Raw genomic sequence first — 17160 nt, 5'->3', positions numbered from 1 at the left:
AAGGAAAATAGGCTAGCGGAATGAATAGCAAAGTAGAAATATGCTACTAAGAGGTGTTTTAGTGAACAACTTTTCCAGTTTCACTTTGAACATGATTAAATTTCAAGAAAAGACATTCATATTAGACACTTGAAAAAATTCTTTGACTACTAGAATTTTGTTTTTGATATTCAAGAGAAACTGAATGTCTTCTTTGATGCTATGTAGGAGCTACACACACAATTTCTTCATACTATCAGTGTGCTCTTGAGTGAGATATTTAATCTGTTTTCCTTATTTGTAAAATGGGATAAAAATACTTAACTCTGCCATTGTAGCAGAAAAGAAGCCTAATGCAATAAGTTACCCCCTACACATGGCTTTTTCCAATACAGCTTTACAAAAACAGAAGCCTAGATGGATTTGACCCAAATGCTGTAGTTTGCCAATGCCTGCCCTAGGGGGAACTGGCTGGCTGAGAAGCTTCCATCCCTCTTTCCACCTTGTTAGTTGAAGGAGATAATTTGATTTATTTGGGATAATCTGGTAATTCTGTTTAGTCTGATGGTTCTTGCTTAGTGGATGGGAGAATAGGGAACTAGGATGCACCCTGAGCTAAGTTACCTTAGGCTCTTATTCTCTTTCCTTTCCTTCTATTCCTGACTATGTGATAGAATTGAAAGAGACTAGGCAGTGTTTTCCTCTGTACAAAGAGGAGCTTGCAACTCTCTGCAAGGCCTTTTCTTATGCCTTGGCTGTTACCCGCTGCATAATGGTATATGTGACTGGAGCCCCCTGGAGTTGTACCACCTGGCAGCTCTGGCAAGTGGCTTTAGAATCTACTCTATGATTCTGCTTCTCTCCATGAGTGGCTCTTAAGACCAGACTCAGTGTGTTAGGAGGGTGCCCACTTAGGTCTCAAGTCCAATCCATGTTCTGAAATCCAGCTGTTAATAGAAAGACCTGAACTTTAAAGTGATTGGGCATTTGTCTAGCTTGAATAAAATGGATTCTATGGATACAAGTTCTTCATAAGAGTACTTTATAAGTTAGAACACAGAGAGGTGAGTTTAAGTTCTCTGAACTTCCAAAATTAAGAATCAGGTATTCAAATTATATTTCAAAACCAAAAAAAAAAAAAAAAACCAAAAAAAAATTAGATTTTTTACTGTCTCTCTCCAGAATAACACATGTCTGTCAAACTTTTCTCACTCCAGCTAACCTGAGAAATATGACACTCTAAAGTGATTCCGATTGGCAGTGAGGCAGAGTTGTGGAAGGATGGAATATATTGATAATTACTGCTTGAGAAGAGTGTGGCAGACTCTTTTATGATCCCCTCCATTTTTCGTCTTCTGTTAGAGTGGTTGAAAATCTTAAAGATTCGTTCTTTAGACTCGCTTGAAGGTTGGATGAGCCATGTGACACAGATACGGTAAATGAAATAGAAGTGTGTCTTTTCCCTTTGGTTTCTGGATGAGATGGTTCCTAGCAGGTGCCTGGAGGTGCAGCAGCTATCTTACATGTATGGACAAGAAAACTCCCTGTGGAGGCTGCTGGCACAGGCGATGGAAAGAGTCTGTTCGCTTGATGACATTACTGGGCCTTTTGACTGCCTACCCCTCAGACTTCTTGTTTCATGAGATAAACATATTTATCTCATGGTTCCTATGGTTCGAACAACTGTGAGTCCAGCTTTTGGTGTTTTTGGAGATGAACATAATCCTAACTGACACCAAAAGAAGCTCAGCTTGTTAGATGGAAATTGTTATTATTAAATGATGTTAGGAGAGCATGCCCTAGGTAATGAAAGGGACAAAAAGCATTGGTTTGTAATTTAATACTTTGAATGAATAAATTTTAAGTTATTTATAATGCTAACCCTTTATTTCTTTAACTACAAGAAGTCGTACTGGGGCTTTCAGAACTTTATAATGGTAGTTGTTTCCAAACTAGAGAAAATTTAACATCTTTTCATCCACAATGTCCATCAAATACCTAGTATATATTAGGTATGACCAATAAGTGCATGCTGAATGAATAATTGAAAATGCCATTGAAGGAATAAATGAATGTGAAAGATATTTCCTGGAGGAAGTTTCATATGTGACCACATCAAGAATATATGAAAATGCAAATCAGGAAAGGTGTAGAGTTTCTTACACCCATTTTCGTTGATGTCAATAACTCTGAGAGATGTAAAACCTAAATCAAAATTTTTAATGTTGCAGAAAGATATGATCATGCCTAATATGAGAGTGGGAAGGATGATTTTTTTAAAATCTGGGAGTATGTGAACAAAATAAACAAATGGAAACATAACTTTTGATTTTGTTATGAAAGTTGAAATTAATTTCTAAAATGTTCATATGGTGTTTGTGCCAGATTATAATCTGGAACTGAAAGGGAAAGATAATGTAACAGAATATTAGGAAGCACAATGACATTTTAGAACATAAATTGATGAGTGTGGAGTATTTTGGACTCTCTATTTTATAAATTTGTGAGGCGTCTGAGTTGTATCTGTTATTATAATGCTAGAATAGTAAGTATAGTGTTTTCCCAAGTTCTGTGAGTTGTACTAGTGAATTACAGAACCTCAGGGGGACATGACAACCCTTGGATTTGCAACCATTTTGTCAGAAGTGTGGGTGTTCTGGAGACCCCCTGAACTTGCAGCTGGCATCTGAAGTGAGGGCAGTCTTGTGGATGACAGCTGTTATGTGGGACCTGATCTAAGTCCAGGTGGTTAGGGCCAGGATTGAATTGAAGTACACCCAGTTTGGGTTGAAATGGTATATTGTCTATAAGAAATGACTGGTGTTTGCAGCTCCGTAGCTTTCTCAGGTTGTGTCCTAGCTGCCATTAGGTTGACTTTCTTAGGAAACACATTCCTTGATGGAGATTAGTGTACAGGAGATTTATTGGGCAGTGGTCTTGGGATCAGCACTTATTTAAGGAAGGGAAGGGAGTAAGATTGGGCAAGGAGATTATTCAAGCAGTGACGCTGTCTCAACGGAAGCCTCCACTCTCCCTGAAGAGTATTCTAAAGGTAGGATGACTCCTCAAAGCTTCCCAGAGTTGCAGTAAGAAGACTGGGCCTTTAAACCATTGTTGTCAGTCATTATAAGTAGGCCATCCCAGAAGGGGGGATGCCTATGAATGAGGAGGTTCTCTGTAGGTGAAGTGATCCTAGAAGGGTGCTGATAGCTGAGAACTTGCAATCAGTAGCTCTCCCAGAGGCTGGGATAATGAATTCTTCATCCCTGAAGGGGAATCTGAGTGGTGAAACAGAACCCACAGCAGTACTCCTTGTGATGCTCAGATCTACTTCTTCCTAAAAATTTTGGAAGTAGCTCCACCAAGATTCTGGTGGGTAAAATTTCAGAGAAAGTGAAGATTACTCGGATGAACTATAACTCCTACTACTGTAGCTGGTCTTCAGTTGAGTCTCATTCTCTACCTCTGTTATTATCCATATTGTATTGTCCTCACCCTCAGCTGGAACTTGTGGTCTAGTTGGCTTACTTGGTGCCATGGCTCAAATCCTCATCCCTGAGATGTTTGAGCCCCTGATCAACAGAGTTAATGCATTTGTCTACCTACCATCAAAATTGGGGAAAGAGTACAACAACATGCCCAAATGTATCAAGTGTCAAACATATTATTCCTTGCCCCTATTATATAACAGCAGTCCTACTTCTCCTTGATAACTATCCCTGCAAGATGGTAATTTCTTGCCTGCTGATCTCTTAATACAAATTGCCTGAAATACCCAATGGCCATGTCTTGTAGTTCAGTGAGACTCTTGCTGTAAACTCTAGTGTAAACATTCTCCGAATTGTAAATAGGACCTCTCCACAGAGCCTGGAATTGAAGGTATGGAATGTATATATTCCCTACTGGGTCACTGGGAGTATGAGAATCAGGAACCCCTTGGTCTCCAGTCAAAAATATTCTTACTACTGGGGAACGTGGAACTGTATAAAATTTGTTGATTTGAAGAATACACTGCATTCTGGAGCCTCATGTTCAAAAATTATCACATTCAAACATGCTTCAGTTGTGCCTTCAACAGGCTATTCCATTGCTTTATGAGGACAGTAAATTTAGGATGGTATGGTACGTGTGATATGACCAGTGGACCCCTTGGTCCTTATGTAAATATAGGTAAGTATATACCTGTACGTACACCATCTTTGCTGTAAACTGGGTCCTTCAGTATGATGAGATGTTATATGTGATCCTACACTGATGGATCACTCCATGAATCCTCTGAGAAAGTAAGCACGAAAGGTAGAAAAGGCAAACCAATACCCATCACTTGACTTTTCTCTCATTAAAATGAATTGCTGTCCCTTCCTGGGTAAAAGTGATTCATTGCAGCTAATTTGCCACCAACATGTGGCTGGTTGGTCTCTTCAAGGAATGATACCATATGAAGGACTTTGTTGGTCTTTGTTGTTGGCAGGTTGCATATTAAGTAGTGATAGTTAAATAAGCCTTGGTAAGTGGGAGCGTATGATACTGCACTCATGCATTGCCTCTATCCCTGACACCAAATGTACTGTATTCATGTGCCCATTGCACCAGTACTGGGATGGTAGATGATAGAAAATGGTTGACATTACCTGACTGAATAATTTTGTTTACCTGGTTGTTAATGACCCTTGTATGGTGGTTGTTTTCTGGTGGGAATTAACATGTAGAACAAAGATTTTCACATTTCATGTCCACTCTTATATGTATGTCCATTGACATATCTCTACTTTGTCTTTCTCTATTCCTGGTACCAATATTTGCAGGTTGGGTTTTCCAGGAAGTAGAATCCTAGATGGAATTAGTGAGTGGGTGGTTTATTAGGAAGGCTTGTGAGATTAATGGTTGTCTAGGCATGAGGATGGAAGAAAGTAGGCTGGGGCAGAAGGAAATGCTGAGTTGCTGTAATGAAGTCTGACTGGAGGCCTCAACTGACCATATGGAGAGTTGTGAAAATGCAATGAGTTGGGGAGAAAGGCCCGGGCTTTTATACACACACACTTATTGGATACAGGACTCTAAGACAGAGACAGGACTTTGGCCAAGGTGGCTTTCTTTAGGTATAGCAATCCCAAAAGGGCGATGCATCCTAGGGTGACTAAAAATTGGATAATAAATCCTGCCTTTCCGAGGGAGAATTGGGGGCACAATGCAGTGCCCATCACTGTAGAAAGTTGGAGGCCTGTTTTCAATTTGAACAAGATAGCACCTCACTTCAAATTACAAATTTCTGTATCAGTTATTTATTGCTGCAAAACAAAGCACCCCCAAACTTAGAGACTTAATACAACAACCCATTTACTTACTCATGATTTTGCAATTTGACTAGGTTCAGCTGGGTGGTTCTTCTGCTGGTCTTTCTTGGGGTCACTGGTATGGCTGCTCCACTGGGAATATGTCTGGCTCTTAACTTGGGCTGTTGACTGGGGGCTTTTAAAAAATTGCAGGTCTTCTTTTGTAGGATAATTTGAGTTTCTTATACAGTTACTGCACACATTCAAGAGAGTTAGAATAGAGCTCTAAAGTTTGAGTTCAATGCTTCGAAGTCACTAGCATTACCTTGCCACATTCTATTGTTCAAAGCAAGTCCCAGGCCTGCCCTGATGCAAGGGTTTGGAAAACAAACTCCACTTCATGATAAATTGTAAAAGATTTTGTGGTCAAATTAAATCTTTGAATTTTAAAATAGTCTTAGCTCCCTTTGGATATTGTCCCCAGGCAATGTTTCTCATATTCATCCATTCCTCCATTCTCTTCTTTATTCATGTATTCAATATAAATATAGTACATATTTATGGGACATCTAATATGTATCAGGCATTGCGATGAGCATTGGAGATTCAAAAATCTATACTTTGGAAACTGATAAATTTATAATGTTCTTTTAAAGTTGTAAAATTCTGAGAGCTTTATTATGTGTTTTGCTCTTGAGTTTTGTGAAAAGCTCATAACTTATGGTTCAGTTGCACTCCTCAGTTGCAAACAAAAGTTATAAAAGCTGAATGAAATGTCAAGATGAACAATGCCTTTCTGTGAATGAATTTTCCTAACTTCATTTGCAGAATAGTTTGGTTTCAGACCACATAAATTAATAAAGAACAAGCAAGGATTTATTTTTCTGAAAAACAAAACAAAAACAAAAGATGGGGCTTTTTGTTTGTTTTGTTTTAAAGGATAAATTTTGTTTGGTATTGTTTTGTTTTTTAAGTGATTCAGAGAGGCCCCTTGGGTATCCAGGCATCTGTAAATGCTATATAACCATCCCTGATGGACCATAAATAGAAGTTATCTCTCTGGATGGGGAATTCTGACAAAGTCATTTCAGGTAGAGCGCTAGACATCCATGGTACAGGAATGAATAAGAGACCCTCTTTGTCATCAAATAGACCACATCCAGTAGGCAAGGTAGACATTTAAACAAATATAGTGCAGTGTGATTCATGCTGGGAACATAGAGGAAGTAATGAATGATTTTGGGGAAGTGGTAGCAGGGAAGCCCTCACTGAGAAACTGAAGTGTGAACTAATCCTGAAGATTGACTAGGAATTCACCATTTAAAAAAAACCCAAAAAACAAAAACAAATTATGAAGATAACATTTTCACTCTAAGAAATACCCTTAGGACCTAGGAATAAGGGCAACATCAAGAAAAGGTCACTTGGGGGCCGGCCATTTAGCTCAGTGGTTACAGCGTGGTGCTCATAACACCAAGGTCACCGGTTTGATTCCCGCATGGACCAGTGAGAAACAAAGACTTGACTTGGAGCTGAGCTGCGCCCCCCACAACTAGATTGAAAACAATGACGTGACATGGAGCTGATGGGTCCTGGAAAAACACTGTTCCCCAATATTCTCCAATAAAAATTAGAAAAAAAAAAAAGGAAAGAAAAGGTCACTAAGATACGATTGAAATGTGCAGCCAAGGAGACTTAGTGGTAAGCTGCTTATGACCTAATTAACTGTTTTTGTAGTTTAAAATTCTACCGCAAACAGAATGAGGAAACAAATAGCTATGTGCTAACATAATATGCTATGCAATCAGGAGTTATAATACTTCAGAAAAAGAAAAGAGTAGTGTGGTATGGAAGGTTCTGAAAGTCTTGACAAGAAATGAAGCTTGAAACTCAGCCTTGAAGATGAGGAAGAGTTGGGTAAATGGGGAAAGAGGTAGGAGGTTGATCACAGTAGTGCCAGGAATGAAGGGACGGTGGATAGACTCAGATACCTTGGAGCCCAAACAGGATAAAGACTGAAAGGAGACCAAGCAGCAGGAGCTCATTGGTGATCTTCCAAGAAGAGGTTTAGGTCCGGGGATAGGTTCTCAGGATAAGTGTATTTTCACAGCATTAGGGAATGAATGGGAAAAGAATACAGTAAGCAAATATATGAAGAGATACAGTGTGTCCTGCCTTTGATGCCTTAGATTTTTAGTAGGGAGGCAGTGGTTTTAAGTCCTAGATTAAGGAATTATTTATGGCTGAAGAATTAAAGAAAACATAGCCCCCCCCCCCCCGCAAGTAGTATTTTATAAATTGAAATGAGACTTCATGGTATTCCAATGCCTTTCAGAAGCCAATAGAGAGTTTGGCAGGGAATTTGAGCTATTTGGAGGGACTGGTGTATCTTTATCAGTGACTTTCAAAGTTTTCTGACTACTATAGTCAGTAAAAAATAGATTTTGTATTGTGAGTAACACATACATATTCACAAACACACACATTACAGAAACAGAAGTGTCAAAAACAGTACTACTTTCCATTTTAATAATAGAGGATCATGGCTTCTGTTATGCCAAGCCCTTCAGCTTTGGACTCTATCGATTTGAGCTCTGGCTGTCCAAGATTGGTTTTTGACCGTGGAAAGGATTACATATTTTAAAAATATTTACATTTACTATATTTTAAAAATATTTTAAATATTTCTAAAACTTTTCTTGTTTATTTTACTTGCACTTTTAAAAATTTCTCAATCTAATATTTTTATGTAAAATAGAATAACCATCTTTTAGAGGATTTGATTTATAGTCATTTTATCCAGCTCACTAGATTAAACTTGCTTGAACGATAAATCTCATTTACAAATTTAATTACATTTTTTGAAACATTTTAAATCACATTTAATAAATTCTATATATTTGATTTTTCCTTTAAGTACTTCAAATGCCTGACTCGACATGCTATTACTTTCTTAAGCCACACTCCCTGGATTACTTAACGCTTGTAAATGCAATAAATTAAACTTAGAAATAGAGCAAATCTCAGGTTCTAAAAATGTTCATGATGAGAAGGGATCACTCCCAAACTTAGTCTGGAGCAAAGTAGTCCACTAAGCTTTCTGGAAAGTAGAGAACATTTTTGGTTAAACGTTCAAACAATTTTACTGATAGATTTGAAATCCTCTTCTGGGACACCCATCCTGATTATGAATCTTGGAAGCCCCCTAACAACTTTTAACCAGTCTTGCAAGGAATTTAATTATCTTTAATCAGGTATTCTTCTATATCTGGTCTCACAATAATTATGGAAGTGTAATCCATAATCTTGTTTTGTTTTTAAATCCTATAACATATCACTAACCAGACACAAATCTTTGAATTAGTTCTTTTAGAAAGCTCTCTCTCTTATAGAAAGTTTGAAATAAAATTTAAAAGAAAAGAATTTGTAACATGCTTATGCTAAATAATAATTTTTAAAAAAGAGGCAACGTCATGACTCTTCTACAAATATAAAATGAACATGTGTCAGACATTTTATTTAATTAATAAAGAAGCCAGTAATATGTAAAACATAAATGAGTGGCGATACAGAATTCTGAAATAAATTTGCTAATAAATGCAAACAGATTCTTCCTTGGAATGGGGGTGATGGTGGCAGTGAAATCAATTGTACTTCTGTGGGAGAAAATTCATCTCTATGGGAAAGAATAATTTACATGCTTTCGTTTTTTTTTTTTTAATTGGCAGAGTTGTATAATAGCTCAGTTAGAGATAAGGAAAAGGGTAGACTCCCATACAATCAGATAACCCGGAGTCATGCACTAGACAATGCCAAGTGTTCTGCTGAAAAGACACTCATTACCTTCTTTTGCCCATTTCAATATCTTTCACTATTTTTCCGCACAATTCCCCCACATGACGATCACAATAATCTCAAAGATTCTTCTTAATCTCTCACAGGCATGTACAAAGGGCTGGTCTCGTTGGGTTTATCCTAATTTTTTACAGAGGTGCAGCAGAGTGTTAATATATGCCTCCTTGGGTTGGCTTTGCAAATCTAGAGTCACACCTCATATGTCCAGAGGATGGAACATTATCACAAGACACTATTCCAAACAAATAACTACAATAAAAATTCCTACATCATTTTATTCCATTCTGTGTAGTTCTTGTTCCACCAGGTCTTAAAGTTAGAAATCTGCTTTCATGAAGTCTTCTGCTTCGTGAAAAAAAGTCCTGGAAATCAATCCACTGGTAGTTTTATAAACAATGTCAGCTCAGAAACCTGTACCCAAAAGTCAATCATTTGAAGTGTTAACAGTTTAATGTACCTGCTAGAGTTTGTTTCTGTGAGGCTCTGAGACACTCCTTTGTCAAAGACAGCCTGCAGCTTTGTTCTTTGAGTTTTCCCCGTTAACTAAAGCCAACGCAAAGCACTGAAAATCATGCTAATAGGACACAGAAGTCGAGCACATTGAAAATATTAAGAGTACAACTTCTTTATTTTCTCAGAATTTTAGAAATGTTAGATTTATGTAAATCTAACATTTAAAGAGCTATGATTGTGAGTGGCTATAGATAAGTGTGTGTGTGTGTGTGTGTGTGTGTGTGTGTATGTGGAGGGAGAGATAGAGAGGGAGGGAGAGAGAGAGAGAGAGAGAGAGAGAGAGAGAGAGAGAGAGAGAGAGAGAGAGAGAGAAACTGTTTACCAATAGGGAACTTATATAGGAAGCTATTCAAAAAAATATTATACTTGCTATACTCTGAGAATGGGTGATTTAGATGGGAGCCAGATACACTTAGGTTTCTGTGGGTTCTATAGGTTAAATAAAATCTGTAATACTTTCTCATAGAATGGCAGACTGGAAATTAATATTTAACCCAAGTTCTAATGATACATGATTTCTTTACAAAAGAGTTATTCCTGGAAATGGAGATATACCAGTTTCGTTCTGAGTTTTGGGGACACTTCACTATGGTATAATAACTTAAGTTTATTCTTTTGTATAGTAGCACTTAACTATCCTACTGTAATTATCTCTGTACAAAAGTCTCTTTCTTCTTTAGATTTATCTGAATTCAGAGCAAGAAACTTGTTTTTTCTTACATTTTCTATCACTGCATCCCCAGCAGTCAGCATAACACGAGGCACCCCAGTAAGTGCTCAAAAGTTATTTGTTGAATAAATGACACCATTTAAATCTATGGTTAACACATATGTTTTACTTTAAAAGTAGCAATATTATAAAAGGCCACAAGATGGGATCATTACACTGTGAAAGTTGGTGAAACATTCCTGAATCATGAAATTAACATTTTTTCCTGCAAAAATGAGGACGATTTCATATGTTTCTGAATGTTAAAAAGGAATTAAGTTGCTTTTAGTGACAAATCCTGGCAACATTGAGTCACTTCTTTATTCATCTAAAGAATTGTATTTAAAAAAATGGCACAGTGTTATTTAATTATTCCCTCTTGTGGCTCGAAAAATGCATCAAGGTTTTATTTTTATCACTCTTCCCATATATTTCTTACTATAAAATTGAAATACATGTCTTGCTATTTATGGAATAATAAATTATATTTCTTCTTAGACTATAAAATGGTATCTGTCACTTTTTTTTTCATTCAAAAGATTAATCTTATGAAGTTGAATAGCCCTTTTTTTAAAAAAAAACCAATGCTTCTTGAAAGTTAACTCTATGCCAGGCCAGTCTACGTTGCTATCTCACTTGGTACTTATTGACCAGATGAGGAAACCAAACCAAGGCTCTGAGAGTCTGAGGCTTGCCAAAGTCACCTAGCTGATAACTAGAGCAACGGTTTAGTGGGAGGATAGATACAACCCAAATCAAACAACCCAAAAGCAAAAACAAAGAAGCAAGAGAATATGAGCCAGTGATAAAACATGGTGATGCGGTAAAGAGTGACTGAGGTCCGACTTTAGATCGAATGGCCTCTCTGAGGAGGTGACATTGAAGCTAATCAGGAATGATAAGAAAGCCAGGTTTGTGAAGTTTTGGGAAAGAGTTTTCCAAGTAGGAAGAACAGCTGGTACAAAGGCCCAAGGTGGAGCAGTTTATTAGAAGCAGTTATTAGAAGACCGAAGCTGTGTGGCACTTATAGAGTCACCCAGTAACACTACCTACCGTGTCTGTGACACAGTTGACATTAGACATTACTATCCCCGCTTCCCTTGGAGATAAGTGGACACTGGTGTGTGTCTGTATAATGATAACCACAGGGTCGTTACTCATTTTAAGTGTCTGGCACGTACTACCAGGCAGGAGGAAGAGCTGTGCTTTAGCTAACCAGGGTCAGGATTGTATTCTATCATGATGGCTCCAAGCTCCACAGGACTTCCTGGCACCTGCTGAAGCCATGACGAGATTGGAATGAACGCTCTTCATCTAGTCAATATGTATATATCATGTACGTACTGCCAGGCATTGAATATAAAGCATTGAACACAACAGTCCTTGCCCTCAAGGAACTTACGTTTTCATGACATCACGGTCAGGGGTTACAGAATGGCTCATGTGATTTACATGGTTTACTTCCATTCCTTTAGTCCCCCCACAATTGGACTAAATTTAGAACTCTCACTTATTGGGTATTCAAATAAAGGAGGAAGTGGCACCAATTGTCAGGATTTCTATTCTCCTACCACAGCCCCACTTGGGTTCTTTTAATAGTGGGAATTCTCCTGGGGATGGTGTGGTCCCAATTATTCCTGCCTACAAAGATCCAGAGCATTCCTGACACTAGAAACCTGACAGGTGCAAAGGCTTAACTTCTATAGTCCTGGTCTGTAACACAGGTGTTTGCAATGCTCCTTCACCCCCTACCAAGCTTCTGTCCATCAGGTCAGGGGCCTTTCTTCATGGTTTCTGTCCCCTTACGTCTGTTATAGGAGAAGCAGAAACTTATCACTCAGGGACTGAAAACTACCACCCAGTGGGAGTCTCATTATATATAGGCTCAAGTTCCTTTTCTGAAAATATTCCGTAATTTGAGGCTAGCTGGAAGGAAAAGTCAAGAGAAAAAAACACACACGACATTGTACATTCATACGCTGACTGATCTTTTGACACAAGGGACTGCATCACTTGAGAACATGGTGTAATTTATGCCTTCACCTCTCACTAATTCATAGGAAAATCCTCTAAATAGAACTTGAAAAACACTCCCCCCCCCAAGCACAGCTCCTTTAGAATTTTTCTGTCATTGGAAGCAAATTATATTAACAGACTATGTATGTGTAGGGACTACTGTTTAGCTTCATACCGCCTTATATTAGGTTTCATACCACCTTTTATTAGGTTTTCTTACTGCAATAGCACATTACCACAATCTTAGTGGTGTAAAACGACACATGTTTATTATCTTACAATTCTGGAGGCCGGAAGTCTGACAATGGGTCTCTTTGGGCTAAAGTCAAGGTGTCGTTGGCAGGTTCGGGTCCTTTCTAGAGGTTCTGGAGGAGAATGTTTCCTTGCCTTTTCTAGCTTCTAGAAACCACCAGCACTGCCTAGCTCCTGATCCCCTTTCTTCGTCGTCAAAGCCAACAACTTCACATATCTCTTACTTTTCCTCCATCATCATTCTCCTCTCTAACCACAGCTGGAAAAAGGTTCTCTGCTTCTAAGTGCTAATGTAGTGACATTGGGCCCGCCTGTATAAGCCAGGAAATCTCCCCATCTCAAATTCATACCCATAACCACATTGTCAAAGCCCCTTTTACCATGTAACTTAATGTATTCATAGGTTCCAAGGATGAAGATGTAGGCATCTTTGGGGCCATTATTTTGCTTGCCATATACCCTTTTCTTAAAAAATAGGATGCACTGAGAAATGTATACATGTAACTCCTGTAAATTCCCTGTATAGAAATCCTGCTGTTTTCAGTAAAAACTCTTCTCCTTTTCCCTCCCCTCCCCTCTCCTCCAGTTTTCTTCTCTGGGGGATACATAAGGAAAGAAAGTGAGATGAGCACTGTGCTTTTGTCTACTCAGCTTCTTTTCTCCTTGTATGATAATAAAAACATCCCATTCTTAGCCGTTTGTGGGGAAAGTGAGGCCTCTTTTTCCCCACTCTAATTCTGATATTCTGTTATAGGGTTATCAATCCTAATACGCCTCTACCTCCTTGCCTCAGGGCTGGGCCCATTACCCAGCCCCCTGTCTAATTAGATGGTCATTTTTACATGTACGTTGTGATTGACTATTTAACCCAAGCTGGGCCCATCAGAATACTTATCTGGTATTTTTTTTCTAAGTGGCTCCATGGGAGGAAGATTTGTCTTTCTTTCTTTGTTGCAAGAAAGCTGAAAGTATATGATTCAGAGTTGCTGGTTCTATCTCTCTCACCACTTTGAGAAACTGAGAGACTGATGAGAGGCAAAAAGAGATGACCCAGGTGAGTTACTCTTTGATTTTATTGCTTGAGGTCTTGTTTTCTCTTTGAGTCTATAAGTTATCCAAGTTTGTTTCCAATAAATCTCTCTTTTGCTTAATTTAGTTTATATTGAGGTTTGTTTCTTGTAGTTAAAAGAGTCCCAATTAATATAGAGGCTGTTTTTCCTCTCCTAATGCTTATGTCCCCTACCTTTATTATGTAGCCTGTTAGTCCATTGGGTTTAAAAGCCAGAGATGTAAGGTCAGGGATATTTCACATGGGAAAAAAAATAATCAGAAGAGATTCTGAAATGAGTCCATTTAGTATTGCTTATGTTAATTCTTAGATTACACTCTCTGAAAAAATTCACTCTGCTTCACACTCTATCTTAGATTATGCAACTCAGCTAATTAGAGAGGATTATGTACAGATGCCAGTAATAGGAAAAGCTTGAAATCGCAATACTTTGTTTCTACGATCAAGTTTCCACAATTAAATTAAACTCCTTAAAATGAAATCTCCCTTCTTATTTTTCTTCTGGAACTTATATTTTTCCAACAAAACCTTCAAAGGCAAGTTATTCTAAACCCAGATCTCTCATGCCTTCCATTTTCCCAAAGTTCAGTAAGTTGCAGAAGAACATTTTCACTGCAACACCATACCTGGAAACTTCTGATCCAAATACAAGAAGTGCCAATTTTGCTTTATAATTTGGATGTTCTCAACCACATAGTTCTGAGACTCAGAAGGAGTTGTCTTTTTGTGCATGTTGCTACCACACAGGCTGAGGCCCAGAATGTATTTCCCAGTGCACTGCAAAGTACAGTTCCAGAAGGGAATGGGCGAGTAGTCAAATGTCCAGCCGGTGTATGAGGCCAAGCTATTCACTTTATGTTAACTCACAGACACCTGCTACCTGGAGGCGATGAACTACATTTTCTGAAGAGGATACTTCTGTGTCCTGTTTAAGTATGGAAACAATTCCTCGTCTCTAGCCAGTGGAGACCACCGTCACAAAACAAGTTTAGCTTGTTGCTCAGAAGGATGCAGTAGCACTTTTATCAGCTGCTAAACGGGATTTGTCTCAGTTTTCCTGGATACGAGTCACATTTCATGCAGTGAATCAGATCCAGAACTGCTTAGGCCCTCTGGTTAGTGGGGATAGTACATCTCAGCTTAGGTGTTTTAATTAATTTATTTACTCAGTTGTTCATCATGTACTTGTTGAGCATAAGCTAGGTACTTGATATTATATAACGGTGAACAAAACAGACCTGACACCAGCTCTCACTGAGCTTGTTGTCTAGTGGGAGACATAGACACCAAATAAGTAACAGAATTATACTTAAAAAAGTGCTATAAAGAAAATAGGGCACATTGCTATGAGAGAATAATGGGAGGGACATACTTTAGGTTGGGTAGTTAGGAAGATTTCTAGAAGGATACCTCTAGAAAGGTATTAAATGATATTAAATGTATCTAGAAGGATACATTTAATCTGAGATCAGAATATGATGGATACAGAGGAACTAGTTCGGGTGACACCATCAGGCAGAGGATCCAAGCAGTAGGAGGAACTTCCAGTGTTAAGTCTCATTTTTCTACCAGTTTGAATACTTTTGTTCAGATCCCCCCAATTTAGATTTGTTTTACCGCCCCTGCCCCATATACTCTTAGAACTGGCAAAGCTGAACTTTTGCTAATGAAGCTGTCTATGTGTCCTGAGTTTCAAACTGCTTTAAAAAAAAAAATCTCAACCTAAGCTTTTTTCTTCCTCAGTTAAAGGAGACTCTGTCCTCTCTGGGTTTTCCTTCAATTGCACTATTGCCTCTCAAACCAGAGCCCATAGTCTTCCTTCCTTGGGAAGGTAGAGAAGTATCTAATTTATCATTATCATGTATGATTTAATACTTCTGTGACAACTGCTCAGATTCTGAGCATGTGTCAAAGTCTTATGTCAAACTTGCCATAGGGAGAAGGCACCTGATGAAGCCAACCCAAAGATTTCCTCTTGGTAGAGACATCTTTTGGGGGAAATAAATGATTAAGTAATCAAATTAATTTTAAAAAGCATGTCTACTTAAAGATCATTAGGCTTATTGCAACATGGCTGTAAGCTGAATGACGTTACTCTAATTTCTCAGGAGTTGGAATCTCGTTATTATCTATCTGAAAATTGCTCCAGCATTTTATCACGCATACTAGATAATTCCCAGAAGGTGCTGCGAATTACATCAGACCCAGAGTTCTGCCCCACATCAAGGATGGGGCACTTTTCTTTTCAGTTCTTTTTCTTAAACTGATAATTTCTTTTTGAAAGAACCATCTTGGTCAAGAAAAAGGTTTGTCTCATTGCATTTTTATCCTTGTAATAATTGAGTTTGTTGCTTAGTCACTTTTTACATTTTTACAAATGGAAGAAATTAAATATACGTTTAACTTGCACCATCATCACCATGATAATATTTGTTAATACTCCATTAAACCATCTTTTTAGTTAGTATTTCTGAAATCGGGATATGTCTTACAACTGAACACACACATACACACCCCCCCAATAAAGCCATTGTTGAAATGAGGGTGTGACATTATAAAATTCATATGACATTATACAAATTAGCACATGTAGCTTTAGATTGTTAGTTTCCTGAGAGCAGGTTTCTTTCTTTCTTTCTTTCTTTCTTTCTTTCTTTCTTTCTTTCTTTCTTTCTTTCTTTCTTTCTTTCTTTCTTTCTCTCTCTCTCTCTCTCTCTCTCTCTCTCTCTCTCTCTCTCTCTCTCTCTTTCTCTCTCTCTGTGTCTTTCTCTCTCCCCCCCCTTCCCACCCTCCCCCCCTTCTCTTTCTTTTTTTCTTTCTTTTTCCTTCATCTGTTTAAACCCTTTAATGTGTCGTAAACATCAGAAAGGTGGGTAGTACAGTCTGGTCCCATTTTGTGAGAAGCAAAGAGCTTACTGTTCATTGATTCTAGTGAGAAAGTCGGGGGAGAGAAGTTTTACCTGCCTTGGTGGGGAGAAGCAGGGTGACTGTGCAGTCAGATCCAGGTGGTACCCCTTTCCTCAAATTGGTGATTTTCTGGTTGCTTGGGAGCTTCTTCTCATTATGGAGTCTTCCCCATCCTTGTCTTGGGTAGTTAATAATTCGATTCAATCTTTTTTTGGGTGAGGCTGCCTGAGTGTTGCTTTTAATCTATGAATGTGCAGGGAGGGAAATTGCCCTCATTAGTCCAGCCTTGTGGTAAAAATAATAAAAATCAAGTTTTACCCTGCCTCGGTTCTTAGTCGTGCTTTTAGCCACTACCGCTATTCTCCTTATCTCTTTTATCCTACTTGAACTATATTACAACAGGTCCCGTTTAGCACAGACAGGGTCATTGAAGGAAGGCAATGCAGGCTGGTTGAAAGCCCTGCAGTGCCCCACATTGTACACCCCACAGAACTCTGTGTGGTACTTGGCACATACTGAGTCCAGGCTCCATTTTGCCGATGGTGGGACCCTGTGGCAGTGCTGGCTGCCGACAGACAAGGTCTCTC

This window comes from Rhinolophus ferrumequinum, chromosome 18, assembly GCF_004115265.2.
Source record: "Rhinolophus ferrumequinum isolate MPI-CBG mRhiFer1 chromosome 18, mRhiFer1_v1.p, whole genome shotgun sequence".
NCBI classification, from domain to species: Eukaryota; Metazoa; Chordata; class Mammalia; order Chiroptera; family Rhinolophidae; genus Rhinolophus; species Rhinolophus ferrumequinum.
This window is presented reverse-complemented; position numbering follows the sequence as displayed.